Here is a 19,019-nt window from a genome sequence, read left to right on the forward strand (position 1 = left end):
AACCACTTTAAAAAATGGTTGTTAAACACTGTATCATACTGTATTGTATTTACTAGTAATTAGTAGGCCTGACTACAGTATAGTGGAGTAAAAGATGCTTATTAACGTTATCCGTGAATTCGTTAATTTGCTTAGAAACATGACTGCTTTTGTGGGTGTTGGTTTAAATGTACAGTTGTAGCTAACGTTACACTGTTAGCCAAAATACCATGAAATGTGCAGCTAAATAGAGAAACATTTCAGTGGCAGTGCCCGGGCCCACTTTGCTGTTAATTGCTTATTTTGTTGAGTTGAATTTGATATCTTTGAACTTGCTTTATGTAGTTACACTGTAAACTGTTCGCTGGTTAGTGAGCTAATTTATATTGGCCCATATAAATAATGCTTCACTTTGGGTTTGGCTCATTGCTTGCAGTGGCAGTCTCCTCTGAAGAAAGGTTTTAGATGGAGAGCATCGGCTAAAAGGAAGGACTTTAAAGATGGTTTCAAAACACCAGCTGGCTTACCAGGTGAAACACTTCAGTTAAATTAGCAACAAGTTCTAAGAGATTTTTATGTTTGGTGAAAATGGTTCTGTATTGTCCATTTTGTCTTACATTTTTCATCCAGGTACATGACAGCACAGAAGTGTGTTTACACATGAGTGAGAGTGTGTTATAGCGTTTGCCTTGAAGTCAGCCAACATCAGGATGTGTCAGGTACAGTGCCGTTTTGGAAGAGTGGTGGAGCGCAATATTAACGTTAACCTAATACCTATAAATTAAAAGGGACAGTTCATTTAGTGATGCAATTGCGACAGTTTTTTTCATTATCAATTATTATCATTGTTAATCAATCTAGTCTATAAATATAGTTTAATATTGCCCGATCTTTCTCTAGAGTGATTCTGACCGAAGAAAACGAACTAAAATTGCCACCATCAGTGGCTTCTGCACCAAAAATCAATGAGATACCAATTTCTTGCACAGCCTATTGATTCATTCTACACTTCCGCAGCGTTTCACGAAGGATTTGGGAAGTGAAAGCCATTTTTGCTGAAATGACGAATGTTAGCAGTCATGACGTCTCAAATATTTCAAAAGTAACATGAGAGACACATCCAAAGCGTTGGAGAGAGTGGAATGAATTTGATGGCTACTCTCACACACACACGCACACGCACACACACACACACACGCACGCGCACGCGCGCAGTGTAAAAAGCTTTAATTAGTGTTACTGGCATCAACTATACAGTATTTTGGCTTAAAAAGAAAGAGCTCTTTCGCAGCCCTTACAAGTGAAAAGATGCAGCTTTGCGTTTCTGTAAAAGGATGTGAAATAGCCCAATCATTTAATTTCAGTTGATCGTGGGATCACTCCACACTGTAATGATGTGAGCAGAAAATGCTTGTATGTTTATCAATCATATATTTGGAGCAGACATTGGGACATCCCATCCTCCATATCAAGCAAAGGATGACTCGTCCACTTCAGTTATTGATACACAGAAGTGTTTTTCAAACTCTCTGTGTTTTCTGATGCTCAATCTAGTTTTCAAACCCTTTCCATTATTTGTTTTAAACAATTTCATTCATTCATTTCAATACATTTCACTCTGGAGGGGGCTTTGTCTAGTCTGAGAAAATGACTCATGGGGCATCACTTGATTAATCTCAGTCTAGGTTTAGACTAGATTTCTAACTGAAAGCCTGTGACACAAACTTGCAGCAATTGTTGTAGTCAATGCTTACGAAACCTAGAATGTGTTTATTAGACAAAAGTGATGGTCAGCTAATCAGGTGCTATGGTTAGTTTGCTAGCAAAATAGACTTATACAAATTATTATTAAAAAAAGCACAAACATGAGCCATATCAACTCAAACTGTTTAGGTTAATATTGTTCAGATTAAGAATTTAAGGCCACAAAAGTGTGTTTTGCTTCACAATGACAGCCTCACTTACTAACTTTTCTGATGTAAATGTGCGTCTTTGTTTCAGTCTGGCCAAGGAAGACATGGACAACACATCAGAGTGTGTACACACCAGTTTGAGCTGAAAGCTGCACCCTTCTTTTCACTGAAGCAAGAGGATTTGTTCCTGGGAGCAGCCGAGAAGTCTGGGAGTTTCTACCATGACATGGTACAGTCACTTTCCGTTCTTTACGCACACACAAACACACTCCACTACGTCACAAACTGGCAACATAAAAAGAACATTTAATTTACAACAAGGATTTCTATCAGCACTTGCAGCTGACCGACACTGCCATTATGGTGCTGATGATAATCAATCTCAAATCAATTAGGCAGTAATTGCTGAGTCAATGGGGGAGGCTGGTTAAATATTGATAAGTGTCTAAAAGGCCCATCAGGCTCTATTGACAGCTCCGGGAGACAGACAGCACTGGCTCAGCCGAGAGGGGAGCGAGGAGTGATGGAGAGATGGTAGGGGCTCGGGTCATATTCTCTACTCAAGCTGGCCACTCTGGTAATCAATGCAAACTTGCTCTCTCTGGCTGTAAGCTCTGCTCATAACTTGTTATATTATTGTTGAAAGTATTAAACCATTTAGAGCCTAACTGTGATAAGAGAAGAAATCAAGCTCCAGTGCTTAAGACAGCACTTAAAAACATTCTGCATTGTTTTCATCTATGAACCCATTTTGTGGTTTGGTGGTATTTATTTATGACTTTCAAATCAAAGACGTAGATATTTCAAGCACAGTCATATGAAAACTGGACAGCAATATGAAGTGATGTGACCATTAAATGTCGCAGTTCAGCTCCACACCCTCCTCACTCTTATTGTCAGTCACTCCCTCCTCATTAGTCTAAACTCCCTTCACCTGTTCACTCACCTGCCTCTGATCAAGCTCCCCTCGGCTAAAGAGACTGCTGAGCTGGTCCTGCTGCATGTCTTCCGGCTCCATGGTCTCCCCACTGACGTGGTTTCTGACCGGGGACCTCAGTTTACATCCGTGTTCTGGAGGGACTTCTGCACACTCATCGGGGCCACAGCCAGCCTGTCATCTGGATACCACCCGCAATCTAACAGCCAGACTGAGCGCAAGAACCAGGAGATGGAGACGGCTCTACGGTGCTTGGTCTCCAAGCATCCATCGTCCTGGTCCCAGCAGCTCCTGTGGGTGGAGTACACTCCCAACACCCTGACCAGCTCTGCCACTGGAATGTCCCCGTTTCAGTGCGCCTACGGTTTTCAACCGCCACTGTTTTCGGCCCTGGAGAAAGAGGTTCTCTGCCCAAGCCTTTGTCCGCCGCTGCCGCCGTACCTGGACCGAGGCCAGAGTTGCGCTCCTCCGATCAGCCAACCGGTACTCCACAGCGGCCAACCGGCGTCGCTCCAAAGCCCCCATCTACCAGGCTGGTCAGAAGGTGTGGCTATCGACCCAGGACCTACCCTTGCGGGTAGAGTCTAAGAAGTTGGCACCCAGGTTCATTGGGCCATTCGAGATCCTGAAGGTCATCAATCCAGCAGCAGTGAGGCTCAAGCTGCCCCGGACCATGTGGGTCCACCCGTCATTCCACGTCTCCAAGTTGAAGCCGGTTCGAGAGTGCCCACTGGTTCCTGCTGTACAGCCTCCGCCACCACCTCGATTCATCGATGGAGGGCTTACCTACACGGTTCGCCACCTGCTTCATTCCCGCCGCCGTGGGAGAGGCCTGCAATACCTGGTCGACTGGGAGGGCTACGGTCCAGAAGAAAGATCCTGGGTCCCAGCTCGACACGTTTTGGATGCCCCTCTCATCAGGGAGTTTCACCGCCGCCATCCTGACCAGCCCTCCAAGGATCCTGTGCCCACTGGGGCTACCCAGCTAGACTCTGTTCCCTCTCTTCCATCTGTAGCTTCAGACGTTAGGGAGGATGAAGAGGAGCCATCTTCTGGCCCGGACAACTCACCCACCGATGATGATGATGAGGAGAGGATGGAGATGTCGGAGGAATATTAGCCCTCCTCCAGGCCCCCTCCGCCCACCCGGCTTGGTTGTGGTTGTTTTTGGGACGTCGAGAGCCGTCCCTTAAGGGGGGGTTCTGTCACAGTTCAGCTCCACACCCTCCTCACTCTTATTGTCAGTCACTCCCTCCTCATTAGTCTAAACTCCCTTCACCTGTTCACTCACCTGCCTCTGATCAGTAATCAAGCCCCTATATAGACTCCTGCCTCCCAGACACATTTGCCAGATTGTTCTTCGGTTCTATGCCAGACTCTCCAGCACACTCTCACGGACTGCTCTCCTGTTACCGATCCTGCCTGCCCCTGTTCTACCCGCCTTGCCTGACTCCCGGTAAACCCACCCCCCTTCTGATCTTGATTAACTCTGCCTGCCGTATCTGGAAACCCTGCCTGCCCCTGTTTTACCTGCCTTGCCTGACTCCCGGTAAACCCACCAGCCTTCTGATCCTGACCCTGTTTGAACTCTGCCTGCTATATTTGAAGTTAGCAATAAAAGCCAAAGATCTCTGGAATCCTGTGTTGCATTTGGGTCCATATACAACCTGTTACATTAAACCCATATACTGTACATAAGTAATGCAATAGTAATACCAAGGCTGATTCATTCCTTGCAATGAGGATGTCATTTATTGTGCAAATCCCTGTGGCCATTGGAGCAGCTGTCCTTTGTGAATATTAGTGGTTTACATGCTCGGACTGATCTACCCAGGTTTGCCATGTAACATTTGCTGCTTACATTGAGCGTGCCCTACTCCCATCATACTATTTGCTAAAATAAAAAGCAGAGAAGTGAAAGCCTACATTTTTAAGCTAAATTGTTTTTTAGGTTATTTTGATTTTAACATACATTATTAGTTACAGCTTTACTGCTGGCATACTTTGTCTGTTACTACTTGTGTCAATACGATGGTTGGGCCTGCTTGAACCAGTGCTCCAATTACAGGAGAGCCTGAGCTCCCCCAGAAACAACATGTGAGTTTCAGTCGCGTATGCGTGTAAAATGATTGATCTGGACATTTAATGTTTTTTTTTTTTTAATGTTTTTATCTGTCATGGCTCACAGGCTGCTTTCATGCTGTACACCTATGCTTAATGATTCTGTGTGGAATTGGTGTCAGGTCGACCATTTTCAACGATCAGCTACTGCAGCATAGCCAGTGGGAAAAAGTAGCCTGCTGGGGAGTCTGCCGAGGAAAATAAAGTGCTTTAAATGCAGACATTGTTTTAAATATAGGCCTATGTATTTATTTTTTTTATTAGTAGTATTCATGCACATTGCGTGCCTGATATTATAAAAAACATCAATTGATAAAATAATTTAAACTTAGTGTTTGAACTTATAGTGTTTCCCCTTTCTTGGGATACAGGCTATATGTGTAGTATACCAGTATCTGTGGTGGTAAAGTGTATTTGCATCAGGCTATATTGGTGCATTATTAGATTCCATGTGATCCAGTCTCTATCGTGCACGAAAACATTGAGGTGTTTCAGAGAAAGATTTTCAAGTGTCCCACTGAAGTCATGCAAATATTCAACAATATTCAAAGAGAGAGGGAGAGAACCGCCTTCATCAGTTGCCTCTCACCCTTCACTCGGTCATCCAGTCAGTAAGAGAAATGGATTTAGTTTTCTCTCTCGTGGCAGGTTGTATTGGAGTAAAAAAATAAACCCACTGCCATTACGTCTTGATGCAGAAAGCATCCCACGGCTACAAAATATGCAATCATCACATCAAATAAATAACTGCCATAAACCAAAAAAACAAATTTGCTCGTCTGTTTTATCGATGTCCTCCACTGTGTTTCAGTATCCGGGACAGCGCACACACACACACACCCTCTACAAACAGTGCTATCTGTCTGAGAATACCTCATAATAATAATAATGATATTAATAATGGTCTTTTTGGGCTTTTGGGGGTAATGCATACATAAAAAAAGACTGGATTCTTTAGTGTGACATGGTGACGGCTGACTCATATGAACGGGTTCATCGCGATTTGAATGCGCATCAGCAGTGCAGCAATATATTATACCTGGTATATGAAATGGCTGTCATGTCATCATCACTGTGCTGCATTTTGATCAAATCTGGTTTCATGCATAGACTGTATATAAGAAGTGGGCATAGTCATCGTGACGTCATCCATTGATTTGTGGACTGCCGTTATGAAGCCTCGAGGTCGGTGATTTCCCCGTCTCCCTCTTGGAATACGACCGTCGCCATGTTGATTTTTTCGCCACCAATGAACAGAAGTTACCATATTTGCAATGTGGAGGAGTGACGTAGAGACACCGTATACGGCTCTGGTAGCGGTCAACCTGTCAAACACAGTAAGCCCGCCCTAAAGCATACAAAGTTTAATGGCTATTTTACTGTAAAAGGGACCATCATTTACTAAATGAACATCATGTTGTATCGAAGAAGACTATTTATTTAATATTTGAAAAGTACAGCATCAGTGTTGGCATTTGAAACCCATAATAGTAGCACCAGAGTCTGTGCCATTTGCAGTTTAAGTTATATTGAGTGAGAAGCTTAAGAGAGGAGATGAGCAAGGACTTTGCCCTAATTATCATGCTGCCTAAACATGCTGTGTCGGTTAAATGGTGTTTGCAACAGGCGCAACCTCTGGCTGCTTAAAGCAGCTACTTCCTGACACTCCCAATCAGCTTGATTGATTGGATCCCAAGCCACTCCCTAACTCTGATTGGCAGGTTAATGACAAGGAGGGAGGAGAATAGCTAAAGGAGACAGGGCCTTTTATATGGTACTTAGCAAATCCAGAGTAAGTTTTTGTTCTTAAAATGTACGCGTGTAAGTGCCTCAGTCGTTGGTCTCCAATGACGGCAGCATCAGAAAAATATTCATCCATAATAATCTGTCTGGGCTCTTTTCTTCGGCTTTCCCCAAACTGTCCCATCGATCAATATTAGGTGACTGGTGGAGCCCAATTCTCCCTTTAAAATGAATCAATCTCACTGAATGCCTGCAACAACTGATGCGACCGCCCAAGTGACTCGTGGTATAACCAACTCTGACAAATATTCAAGGCTCATACCAAATCCATGATTAGACAGCTAAGTGATCCATCTTCTGAGGACAACACTGGCATGTCATGTTAGCCTCCACCTGCATTTGTTTCTCATAGGCAGCTAATACCATTAGCCTTTTCCAAAGGGCGGTTAGCCCATGATTTTCTACAAATCCTTTCCTTTAACGATCATAAATCAAGGCAGGGGGGTTTCTGGCTCTGGTATCTTATTTGATGCCGACCTTGGTGTCCTTGTTTGTCTTCGACTCCACTGAGATGTTTAAGACGTGTACTTAAGGTACTAACATGCAGAAACGCAGCCACAAAGCCGTCTTCTGAAGCCATTTGGAATGTGTTCAAAACCTATGAACACGTCGTGTGCTGTCGTTTGCTGGAACTCTGCTGCCTGCTTTAAATGGTAGCTGTAAAATTTTTGATTAAATTCTTTGAACCACAGGCATGTGAGAGTGCACTGTGCCAGCTCTCATCTTCGTCTTTCATTCCACTCAAATGTGTTGTTTTCATATGATTTCCTTTCAGTGACAAATAGTATCGCTATCATTTTTCATCTTTGTAACAGTGTCCCAATGGAGTAAATTGTTTGTAATCAGAGAATTAAAAGAGCATTTAATCTTAAAAGGCTTGTCATGTGGTATCGCTTTGATGTGAGCTAATTCAATATGAACGTAACCTGAGGGCACTTCAGATGGAGATTGGGGTTGTGATAAGATGTGCCTTTGGAATACTAGCGTAGAGTTGGCACACCCAGTGAAGACTAATCGTGTAAAGGAAATCTTTTCTTTGAACTCTTCCAGAAAATATGAATAAGATTAATTAACAGCAGCTGATTGCATGTCACCACAGGACCTGTGACCAAGCTCTCCTGTGTGTAGTAGCATAACTTTGAATAATAGAAACTCCCTGTTATATACATCAAAGGTCAGTCTTTGGAAATATTGGTTGGTATCATTTTTGTAATGTAATAGTTATTATAACAGTTTAGTCAGTTCAGATGGGAATTGGCAAAATATCTGAGTGAATCGGTGCATATCAGTTCCCCCTACCATTACATATCTTTGACGTGCTTTAGAGCTAGGCAGCTAACTCCTGTTAGCTTGTTAGTGGCTAAGAGTAGAAGACTGTGCTTGTGCAGGGTGAATGTGTAACTAAGCTAGTTTGTGTGCAACACTGAAATGAGGCTGCATGCTCAGCAAACCTCTCCAAGGTACATAGATAATGGAAGAAAATTATAGCTCAAAAGGGCAATAAATATGGTTCCAGTCCATAATTGAACAAAATGACCATAATACTTTCTTAGGATTGTAGATCAACAACAACAATGACTCAAAGATTACTTGTTTTCAAAGGTAGGCCAATTTCTGGCCAGATTTGTTGCTTCTGCTACAGAAGAAAAAACACGGTTCCATTAACCTCCCTCTGCACGGTGCATTGAATCGTTCATGAATGCACTCGATGGTTTTGCTGTAGTTTTAGTTGATAGGTTAGCTAAATAATATCTTGATATTGAATGGAAAGCCAGAGTGAATGTGGCAAGAGGGGGCTTTGCAGAGACTTACATAGATGTTGTCCTACTTACTGCTATCTACAAATAGCTGAAGCTCCAATAGACTTTTTCCACGAGCAAGCTCTCCACATGGACAAATTCAGAATTTTTCTTCACAAACTAAACATCCATAAACCTATCATACCAATATCTTAAAAACAAATTACATGAGACATAGACGGGTCCAGTGTTCTACAGAAAGAGACAATTTATCACATTAAGGTATTAAAACAATCACTGGACACGGGAGGCACAGGAGGAAAGGTGGAGATGTAACTAGTAACAGATTGACTTCTACAAGACTGGCCGTTTGGTACGATTCTAATTAATCCACCAACTCTCCACGGGTCTGCTGTTAGCGCCACGGCCGTTACTTAGCCAAGGACACCAGCTAAGAGGAATTTAATCAATGTGATGGATAACATTTGTCTCTATGGGTCTTGCGGCAATTCCCATGTCAACCATTCGAGGCGACAGTACTTTTCCTTCCAAATGCTTTTGCTTTTTTTTTTTGCTGGCCAGCGATAAGGTAAAGTAGCTAAAGGCAGTGAACAGAGTAGAGTCACTGCCATCACAAACTATCTCTGATTTATTTGTGTTTGTATCCAGCCTGTTACATAATTTCAAAAGCTGCTGTTTTGACATAACTGTACAATGAAGAACTTCTCATTAAGGGAACAGTGTTGATTTATAGGCTAGGGTGACTATATTGTCAAACCCCTGAAACCAGAACTATTAAGAACCGTTATCATCAGGATTGGGGCCAATTATTTCAGCGCTAAACATCCCTACCGAGCGCACCTTTCAGCACCATGGACAGCGCCTCAGCAGATGACAAATTATATTTTGGCACCCAAAATCTACCAAAATATAGTTTATTGTAACTTTGTGTTGTGTTGATTGTCAGATATCTTTAAAAGAAAACACAAGGTATTTGTCAGTGCTGCCTAAATGGCTGTGACACATTCTCCGCCAACTTTTCCAAATTGCTATCTGGCTGTCGTAACATGATCTTGTATTTCATTATTTCCACTGCATGCGACCAAGAATGTACTCTTGCGGCTGCAGAACGCCGCATATTGTTGCCGGGTGCTTTACGAAGAAAGGAGTAAGCCTCCCAGAGCTCTTTAGAAAATAACGACTTTCTCTTGGGCATGACAGCTAGCCGTTAGTGTACTGACACAGATACAGACAATTCAGTATTCAGACGCGTGGGGCTTTCTTTACGCTTTCATAGAGGGTTAGAGAATAACGAGTGGGACTGAACACGATAAACGTCTATGTATAATGGCACAATATTATTATTATCATTACTTTAATCGTTTTGAAAACGGGGACAATTTGTGATTGATGAAAGCCGGGACATTTTAGTGTTACAGATATTTGCCGGGGCCCGGGACACCCAGCTTGAAACCAGGACAATCGAGGACCAACCGAGACATCTGGTCAGCATATTCATAGCTTCCTTCTCAATACACTGTAAAACTATTTCTGAATAGTTTTTTGTCATCCATCAAGGCCCTATTTTAAGACTTATAGATTCATATGATACCCACAATAGTGTAGTAATTGATAATAAACTGGGTAGCTATTGAAATTGACTCCATAATTTTTTTTGGTGTTTGCTTTGATATAACAATTTGAAAATATTGTAATTTTTTTGTCATTTTCCAGTTTTGTTTCTGCTGAGTTAAATCTAAAGAAGAATGGAGACACATTTGGCTTCCGTGGTGCTTAGAGTGCAATACATCCTGTTATGGATAATGGTAAATGCCTCTTGAGTGAATGTTAATCACCGACTGGCAAGAAATGCAGCCTTTTGGGGGCCTTGATGTTGTTTATGAAATTGCAGATTATCATAGTCTATCATCACCTCATTTCGTACGTAGAAAATGCAGCGCAAGACGGCGTTACCCTTATTCGCCCAGAATGACTGGGGAGTGGGCATTAACAGGTTACCTCATGCTGTATCATACGAGCCAGCACGTGGCCCATATGTTGGCCGCCCGCGCATAGAGCGGTCTGGCCAGATATTCACGGAGAGACGGCAGTGTTCGGTGGAAGTCGGGAGCTGTTTTAATCAAACAGCCTCCTCCAGCTGTTGCCCACCTGGTGAATTGCAAAGCGCCTTCCACCGACCGACACACCAGTGAAGGAGAGGAGGCTCCTCCTGCGTCAACTCTTCTTTATTGTGACTTGTATTGGGCTTTAACAAGGCTGCAGAGAAAGCATTACACAGTTCAGAGGGATGCATAATTGCAGTACTGTGTAATCATGGGAGCTGACAGAGGGCTTTTTTTTTTTTTTTTTGCTGTCACAGGTTGCCTCATGCCATGCTGTGTGCACTGGCAGGCAACTATACCGGACTGGAATTTCCATCAGGCGTGTGTTCCTGTGTAATATCCAACAAGCAACTATTCCCTCCACCCTTCCATCTGGTATTTCAAACAGGCGGCAATATTTTGGAATATATTTTGAAAAAAACATGACAAAACATGAGTCTAACATGTTTTGACAAATAACATAGGTTACCATCGGCAATTGCTGCCACCGGCGGTGTGGTAATTAATTACAATAGCATGAATAACAGCAAGCAACTGTAATAGGAGTAGCTCGCAGTACAACAAAGTCAAACTGTAAGTTATCCTGACATTCACATGGAACCCAGCAGTCAGTGCGGTAGTGGAAATCATGAATATTAATATCTGCAATTGTTTTGAGTCTGGTGGTCTCATTCAGTGGAGCAAAAGTGTGATTGACAGCCGCGTGGCAATGGTGCAACAATCAATCAAGCACTTGAATGAGCGGTATTCCCAAAACCATATGCTGCCTACATGTAGGACACTGCACTGTCTTGGACGCACCACCGTTCTGCATTTTTTACAATTTCATTTGAATGACTTAACAAGACCGACCAAGCGGGTGCTTGCAAAAAAAAGGGCTGAATATTCAGTGAAAATGGTAATGCTGTGTGTTATGCAAATTAGGCCCTGAGCCAAGCGGCAGCAGATTTCTGAACACCTGTTTGCTTTTGATGTTTTGCCACAAAACTCGCTGCCATTTCAATCCACAAAGTGAAGTCTTTACTTCCGTTTGAGGGACATACAGGGATACGTAAAAGAAGAAGGTACACTGTGAGTGTGTGTGTGTGTGTGTGTGTGTGTGACTCGGACTACATCTCTACTGAGTTACTGGATCTATAGAAGGCACATTACAAGGGCGATAAAGTAATTCACTGATCTATATTTGAACTTTTCTTGACTAATGTAGGGAATTCTTCTTTCTCTCCACCAGAAAAGTGAAAGTCTGTCCCATGAAATATTCAAAAAGCTGTTTTTCCTTGGGATAGTAATTCATCATCTATATATAGCCTCCTTTTTATCACTCTTCCTGGATCATGGATGATTCCTGATACCGGCACTGCATTTTTTTCTCCCCCAGACTTAGATGATGAGAAGAATGCTAGATGAATCAAATATTTAGCTGCCTACTTAGTCATGGTGTCGATGTAAGTGGGGGGGGGGCTGGGGCTGGGGCTATCTTGTAAGTAACCATAAATAACCAGTGAACTATAGCTAAACATAGTTCAGGCAGAGGCAAAGGCAGTCAAATTGTGATTTCAGAGGAATTATAAGAGCGGCTGGATATAGAAAGGGAGTACTGCCCACAGTGATTAAGTGTGCAAGAGGCTGAAGCAGTAAAGATGGAAATATTAGACCATCTAGTTAATACCTGAGGGCCTGACAAAAGTGAATTACATACTAACAGGAGTGCGAAGGTAATCAACACCTCCACATGGGGCAGAAAGTGTCTCCGAGCTACAATTCTCTACATTTTCTGTGAAGTAATCCCAGAAGGAAGCGGCCCAAATTACTCGTTTTCCATCAAGCCAACTAGCACCGTATTCACACACAGTCACACATCATTTTAAAGACAGAAGTGAATGTTCGGAGTACTCTACTCATGTATAACACTTTTCAGCTCTTTATTATTGATCTAAATACCTAAATCCCTACATGATGCCTGCACTGTTTCATAGGGGAGGGAGGTGATTGAAATATTTGTATCTTGTTGTCAGCGCTGTATCTTGCAAAGAGTTTGGGATGAGCTGAACAAGGTACCTTCAAAGAGCTCGGAGGGCTTTGATGAGTCCACTACGTCATAGATAACAGGGCTGCGGCTTTCAGACAAAGTCCTTCCTTAAACTTCTAATCAGCTGCTGTAGGAGAGCATGAGCCAGTTGAAGGACTTGGACTGGAAATGTATGTGACCTATGTCATGTGGTTTCAGTGTGTGGCTGTTGATGCTTTGATTTCAAAGTACTTGTCTCTCTGTAAAATTCAGACAGTGGTATTATCTTTCATTAAATAAATGTGTTCGCACATTTGTTTTTATCCGTATGAGCCATCTGGATATTGCAGGTCTTGGATGTAATTTTGGAAAGTTACATATTAGCATGAGGTTAATCATTTAAGGCCAACTAATTCACAGTAGTGTCTGATAATTCTGGCAAGAGCATACAGTGCTTCAACCAACCAGTTTTTTCCCCCCATTTATGAAAGCACTATTAGAAAATAACAAATTTCTCAACTCCTGTAGCTGTAAGATCTGAGCTGTGGGACAAATCCACACAACATACTAATTCGAAGCATGTTTAGAGTATGTTGTGTGTTCACACTTGAAAACTGACAAAACTATGTTCCCGCAGGGTTTCACGCAAAAGAGTGGAAGAGCGACTCATAGGTACAAAGATTATAAATAAATTCCAGATGTTAGTAAGAGATCTAAAATGATCTAAAATAAATAAATAATTAAAAAAATATTACAGCTTGATCCACGTCTGACGGTGCACCTATTGTATCATTTCTTAGAATAAAACAAGAAGGTATGTTGACTCTTTGTATACTCATTGCAAAAACAGTAGACCTATACTTACAGGATAATATAAAGTTGGTGTTGTGTGGAATAGGGACATCATTGTTGACTTTTATTTTTTATTTTTTAACTCTGAATTTAGGATTGAGAAATCTAATCCTGTAGTTTAATGTAAGCAATCCACACAAAGAACAAGTGAAGTAGTCAGTTTAATCGTGAACTAACTGCTTCATCAAAAAGAAAATTTGTCACCCTTTGTAGTTACAAATCAATATGATACATTGATTTGTGATTATCTTATTGACGTCCGTTCCTTAATCAAACGTTCCACAGAGGATGGAAAGACGTTTGAGTTGAGATGACAGAAGCTAGAGGGTGCTTGCTGCACAGCCTGGTTGTCCCGAGATATTGTCTTATTACAGCATTACCCAAAAGTGTCCCCTTTTCAGTACACAGTTAATAGAAAAAAAAAAACTTGCTTACCCACCAGCAGCTGTATATAAGCAGCAATCAACAACGAGTGAGTGCACCACAATGTATATACAGCAGCTGGCCTTCATAACTTTATAATAACTTGTAAATGTTTAAGAAATATGAGCCTTTTGGGTTGTGGTGTTGTGTGCATTAAGATTGAACCTTATCTTCAGTGGCGATTTTTGGAAAAATTATTCTACTCAGGGACAAATCAGCAGTACCTCTGCCATGCACGTTCCCAGCTGCTCCAGTCTGAGCTTCTGCTGGACTGAATTTGGCTTTGTGTAATTCGGTCTGTTTTTCATTTCCTTTTAACAAATCCTATTTGATTACTTATTTTAACAAATCTTTAAAAACAGAGACTGTTATTGACAGATGTGTCACAGATTTAAATCTCTGGTAGGTCTTCGCCTGAAAACAGCCTCAAGTTCCCAGGAAGTGACGGGTATCAGTTTGTTTGTAACAAACAGACGATGATCTGGATACTGAACCAGGGCCACAGAATATTTGGCTTCAATAAAAGATAGTCCAACTGGAAGGATTTTATATTGCTGCACACAGCGCTGGACAGGTGATATCTGGGAAGTTGAGAGCCTCACAACAATTAGTTCTTAACACCAGAATCGAAATGCAAAATCAAAACTAAATTTCAAATACACAAACCATAAAGTCGCAGAGTGCTATTGTGGTTACAGTTTGTGGAGCGTTACATCATGGTGCCAGCATCTTTACACAGAGGCAATCCCTCAGAACGCCTAACCCGAACAACTGCCTGTCGCCGCCGTGACGAACGCTGAGATATGAGTGCGGACAGACTGAGTGGGAAAGTGTAGCTTCACTGAAGATTTCCCTGCAGACGTAACGCCGCTCTGCCACTTAATTGTGCCTCACAGTTAAGAGTCATTTTCTCAGATCCGGGAAAGGTGCTCCGGCCTTGATTTGCTGTTAGCAACACCTCAGACCACCACATTCTCCAGACGAGGCTATATTAGACTTTAATTAATTCTGTGGCTAGCAATGCTCAAAGGTAATGGGGATGCAGCTCACAGCACAGGTCTGCGGCGCTGTAATGAACAACATGGCCAGAGTTCAAAGTGGATGTCTGATGTGGGACGCTGCAGGAGCTTGATTTGAGGGAATGCTTGAGGGACCGTAAACCCAGCGCCACGTTTGGCTGTAGCACCAGAAGTTACCTGCATGGGAATGGATGCTGCTCGAACATATTTCATGTTTCCTGTGACTTTTTGGATCATTAACTATCAATGCTTTCTTCAGCAAAGAGAATTTTGTTACGTCTCTCTAAACTGTGAATGACAAGATCTGGTTTGGCACAGGGGCTGTTTGTGTGTTAAGGCAACTGTTGGCCATATCTCCAACTGTATTCTATGATGCTTTGAGGTAATGAGTGAACTGCTCTCATGATAGAAACGATTTATGATACATTGCCTCAGAGAGGATGGTCCCGATCCCAGTAATTGAAACCGTAAGAATTCACTCTGTTGCCCAAATTACATTCTGCTGTTGGGCACGAACAACTCTCCTCCCACAAGAAATGATGAGTCACAGAATCTGAGGGAAATCTCTTAAACAGCAAAGTCAAAGCGTGGCTCAATACCATCGCATGTCCCAGACCAACAATATGGTACATATGAGTGTGTTCTGTGCAGTCTACTGCAAAGAGGCTTCATGCAATTTTAAATGCAGCAGCATATCTTTCTTGTTTTGTCTGATTGGTGCAGTTGAGATGATATTGATAGAGTTATTGGTATTTTCTGTCAAAGGCATGTTTGGGTGTGTTGATTAAAGCATCCGAGTGGTAACACCTACTACTTGTGAATGCACCTGAAGGCCACGGTATGTTCGTGGTACATACCGAACCAAGGATTTTGAGTTCAGCCCCACCCCTAGTTGGTAGTAGTAGGACAGCAGTTTTAATGGTCTACCTAACTCAATAGTTTTCGCAGTAGTTGTAACAGTAGTAGCAGTGGCACTACCGACACTACTTGTTGTGTACTAACAGTAGTACTCCTGATTCCCTGTCCAACATCAACAAGCTCAAATATCTTAAAAAGTCTTAGAAATTTGAAGCATCTCAGCTGTTTTGCACTGAAAGAGTTCACATACAGGTGAACTTGTATATCAGAGACCGGCTTATGTGGAATTATCATCTTGCGGCACAGCTCCCTCCACCACCCAGAGAGAGCTGTTTGTTTATTTTCAGGAGTACGACTCTACTCAGTTTCGACATATCATCTTCTCTGGCATTATGGTAAGAATATGCCGAATATAATATCGGTCGATTCCTGGTGATTGGTAATGCTGTTTTTAATCAAATGTTCTTGTATCAGGGTTTAAGCCAGCAGGCTGAAGGTCAGGGGGAATGTCTCAGATCAGCATTGCTGGCCAGCTTAGGTAGGGCACAACAGTGTGTAATCAGAAGGGATTCAATCGAAACACGTTTTGATTCACCTTCATCGCCTTAATCGCCGCTCCTTTTCAAAACCAGCTGACTACTCCAGCTGAGGGCACGGAGCATCAGCGACTGTTTGCACCCGGCACACAACCCTTTTCTCCCCAATTCAAGTGGCTCCACGTGAAATGCCAACGCACACACACAAACACACAAACACGGACACTCGTGCGTACACAGTGTAAACCCCGCTGAGGTTCATTTCTCCTGTTACAAAGATAGTGTTATTGATGTGATGGGTCACATTGCAATTTAGAGGCAATTAAAAGGTAATGAATGTGCTCAAATGAAACCTGTGTCTGGAGGGCATTCGCAGTGTATGGTAGAGATGATATATTTGTCTGTGTGTGTGTGTGTGTGTGTGTGTGTGTGTGTGTGTGCTGGACAGCTTTAAGCCAGTATAAATGATAGCTCAAAGAAAAGTGCTTTTCAACATGACAGCTATTATAATATGATAATAGTTATGGCAATATGTAAATCCATTTGGTTTATAGTCGATGCACTTGTTGCACATGCCCATGTGTTACTTGATTGTCAACAAAATACGGACTGGTTCCCTTCCTCTCATCCTATTAGATACAGGTAGAATTGGCGTGAAATGGGACGCCGTTGTGGCCCGATAGTGACTGACCCTCTTTGCTTCCTGCTTATCTTGACATGCACAGAGGACTAAACACTCTGTGACAAATTCATTTCTAACAAATTATCTTTTCAAGTGGAACAGTTTTTTGCCTCAGCTATCAATTAAGGACTTGCAGACATTTGATTTGCTCCTCACTCAGTGAAATCATTTCGGGGCCAGTTCATTGCATAAGAAGACTTTTATACTCGCTCCTGTCATTATTTAGCTACGAGTGGCTGGGACGTTGACGTATTACCACTAAAAGATGTAACCGGTAAACGTACCCCAGTGTTGAGCTTGTGTAATTGATGTTTCAGCTGTGATATATTTGAAATTTGATGTATTGGATGTATTGTAGTATTCTGGGATCTATTTCAGGTGTCTAACAACCTGACAGGAGGATGTGTTTTTGTCACACACATATGTTTTCTTAAAGAAACAATACCTGGCATTGTAAAAGAGGAACTTATAGCAGTTTTACAAATGTTCATGTTTATTAGAACTCCCTAACCGTGCCAACCTAACCAGGTATGACTTCCTAACTGCTCTCCTAGGTGTTTTTAATTAGTGAGTGAGGAATCCTCGTTTTGTGAGGCAGATGGCACAATCCTCTGTCTTTTGTTAAAGTCACACTAATTAGGATTCTCAGAGAATATGCGTCCAACCAGAATCCTTAATAAGGGAGCCTGTTAAGCCAAGTAATAAGACACCTGATGTCTCCACGGCAGTGCTCACCTTGAAACTCAGAAATAGAAACCAGTCGATTTCATCAGCGCAGACCTTTTGTCAGTGCTTCTGTTTGTGTGTGTTGTAGCTAAATGTGATAATGTGATTAAAAGAGATCTTCTATTTTCATTCACTTTAAAAAAAGAAAAGGTCTGCCTTTTTAGCTGCTGGTTATATGTCATTGCTAAACGATGCATACAAATGTTGCTGATGAAAATGTGTGGTGAAAAATGGATGAATGATTAGTGATTAAACAACAGTTGAGTCAGAGAGGGAAAGCAAGCCACGAGAGAAAGCCTGCTGGCTTTTGTGTGAAGGGAAACCGCTCGCACATGAAACCCCCCACATGTCCGTCCTCTCTGGGCCTTCCAGGACTTTGAAAGCAGGACTTTGAGGAAGATTTGTGGACGCTCTCATCTAAGTCCAGATACCCCTTTCTAAACAAGCACAGATGGCAAATTAAGGCAAATGTGGCCCAAAATGAATCAAAGTTAAGTTTGGCTTCTTCCACTGAACAGGGTCTGACAGCAAATAATGCTGGCTTGGGGTTTTGACATTCTAAAATATTATCATTCACACTCTATCTCCAGAACACAATCTAACTAGGTTTTAATTGCAGTCACCATAATGTATATTCTATCAAAATAAGATTATTTGGGAGACAGTGGCTGGTTGCAGCTTACTAATGGCTGATGATGGTCGAACGGTCCTATAGTGTGTGTGCAATTTTTAAGGCCATGTCATTCAAGAGCATTTACAAGAGCATTTTAGTGACTATTAGGTCAATTGTAAACATTCTCAACCTTTTTCTTTCTGCTCATTATTAAACTTGTGTTTTTCCCCGATCTTTTTCTGCAATGGCCAATATTCCATGATACTGTACCCCCCAGCAGTATTCACAGGCCTCAATATCAGGCATTGTTCAGTCACACTTAACAATGCTGGACCAATGGCATCATGTGTAGCTACAGACTGTGTACATTTCTTTTCTCCAGCTTCACTTTGATGCTGTAACACCTACTAACGAATGTCTGTAGAAGAGCTAGCATTCACTCTAACTAAAGGGGAACACGCTTAAACATGAATGTGATAACAAACCTTTAAAGGTTGTTTGGAGCTTTTTCGTAAACACAGTTATACTTGCTTGCATTTTTTTCCTTCCTCATTAAACATTTGAAAAGGCAATTTTTTTGTAATATTCTGAGGATTACATTGTTTATATTCATGTTTACATTAGCAAGTGGGCTTCTTTACCTCCTTTAGCTCGCACATTGCTGCTACATTTCTTGACGAGTCGCCA

General features: G+C 42.0%; 1 long non-coding RNA gene across 1 annotated transcript in view; it reads left to right on the top strand.

The window, feature by feature from the left end:
• The first annotated feature begins 265 nt into the window (after nt 1–265).
• Nucleotides 266–19,019, top strand: part of LOC116399511 (uncharacterized) — a 34,680-nt gene continuing 15,926 nt past the window's right edge. The window contains exons 1-2 of the long non-coding RNA XR_004213841.1: nt 266–698; nt 1,981–2,121. This is a non-coding gene — a long non-coding RNA (uncharacterized LOC116399511). The remainder of the gene's footprint in view (nt 699–1,980; nt 2,122–19,019) is intronic.

This window comes from Anarrhichthys ocellatus, unplaced genomic scaffold, assembly GCF_004355925.1.
Source record: "Anarrhichthys ocellatus isolate YVR2014 unplaced genomic scaffold, GSC_Weel_1.0 scaffold113, whole genome shotgun sequence".
Taxonomy (NCBI): Eukaryota; Metazoa; Chordata; class Actinopteri; order Perciformes; family Anarhichadidae; genus Anarrhichthys; species Anarrhichthys ocellatus.